General features: G+C 40.6%; 1 non-coding gene across 1 annotated transcript; it reads left to right on the top strand.

Annotated features, from left to right (window-relative positions):
* The first annotated feature begins 658 nt into the window (after window positions 1-658).
* On the top strand, window positions 659-765 carry LOC146952650 (small nucleolar RNA R71). The gene has a single exon (XR_015025132.1). It is a non-coding gene; the product is annotated as a small nucleolar RNA R71 (small nucleolar RNA).
* Window positions 766-1387: the final 622 nt, after the last annotated feature.

Raw genomic sequence — 1387 nt, 5'->3', positions numbered from 1 at the left:
TTCAAGCATTTTAGAGTGAGTAGCAATAGAATCAACCTTGGTATTGAGCTTGGAAAGAGAATCATTCAGAAATCCAGTTTGGTTTTTAAGTTCTTGAAGTTGTTTGTTTTGGTTGGCAATAGAATTTTCCAACAAAATTTCCAAATTGGATTTCTGAGTGAATCTTTGGTTGTTTGCATAACCGGGTGGTGCTACTTGTCCATAGGGATTTTGGTTTTTATAAAAATTTTGATTTTGTCTCATCCCTTGGTTGTATTGAGCATAATTGATTTGCTCAACACCGTTAATAGCACTACCTAGTTGGCAATCAACACCAGCATGACCAGTTATACCACATATTTCACAAGAAGGAGTAGAAGTAGAATTGATAGCACTAACATTGAGTTTTTCAAGTTTTTCAGTTAGTGTATCAATTTTAGAAGCAAGGTGGTCATAGTTAGAGACTTCGTGTATACCTGCCTCCTTTTTGGAGGATGAAGAACTAGTGATGGCTCTCTCGTCGGTCCATTTGTAATGATTTTGAGCCATGTCTTCAATCAACGCATACGCCTCCGTGTAGTTCTTGTTCATAAGTGCTCCACCTGCAGCTGCATCAACAGACATCTTAGTGGTATAAGACAAGCCATTATAAAAAGTGTGGACTATAAGCCACTTCTCTAGGCCATGGTGGGGACAAAGTCTTAGCATTTCTTTGAAACGCTCCCACGCCTCATAGAGAGATTCCCCATCTTTTTGGTTGAACCGCGTGATTTGGTCTCTAAGTTTAGCGGTTTTAGATGGTGGAAAGAAACGGGCAAGGAATGCTTGCCTCATCTGATCCCATGAAGTAATGGAACCGACTTCGAGGGAATGGAACCAAGCGCTAGCTCTATCCCTTAAGGAAAAGGGAAAGAGATGAAGTCTTACGGCTTCTTGGTTCTCCTTCATGGTTCCACTAATTCGTAGGAAAACAGAGATGTGAAGATTGGGATCCTTAGTGGGGGATCCCGAGAATTGGTTTTGCTGCACCAAGTTAAGTAGGGCAGGCTTAATTTCAAAATTGTCATCCTCAACCGTTGGGTACACAATAACAGCTTGTGGCTCAGCCGTAGACGGCGTTGCATACTCTTTGAGAGTGCGATTGGCCATGGCGGTGTTATTTTGTGCCGCTCTCCTCCTTCTATGTAAGAACCTTTCGATCTCGGGTATGAATACCGCTCGATTTCTAGTTCTTCGCATAAAAGGTTGAGAACCCAAGAAGTTAATGATAACAGAAAAATAAAAAGTTAAAAATAAAAATAAAAAGAAAAGAGAAAGAAGAGAGAATTCTAATCACTAAGAAAAAGCTAATTAAATTAGTTAACTCCCCGGCAACGGCGCCAAAAACTTGATAGAGCCAAACCGCAAG

Source organism: Medicago sativa, chromosome 1, assembly GCF_051527215.1.
Source record: "Medicago sativa cultivar Bolivia chromosome 1, Bolivia_mono, whole genome shotgun sequence".
NCBI classification, from domain to species: Eukaryota; Viridiplantae; Streptophyta; class Magnoliopsida; order Fabales; family Fabaceae; genus Medicago; species Medicago sativa.
This window is presented reverse-complemented; position numbering and strand designations above follow the sequence as displayed.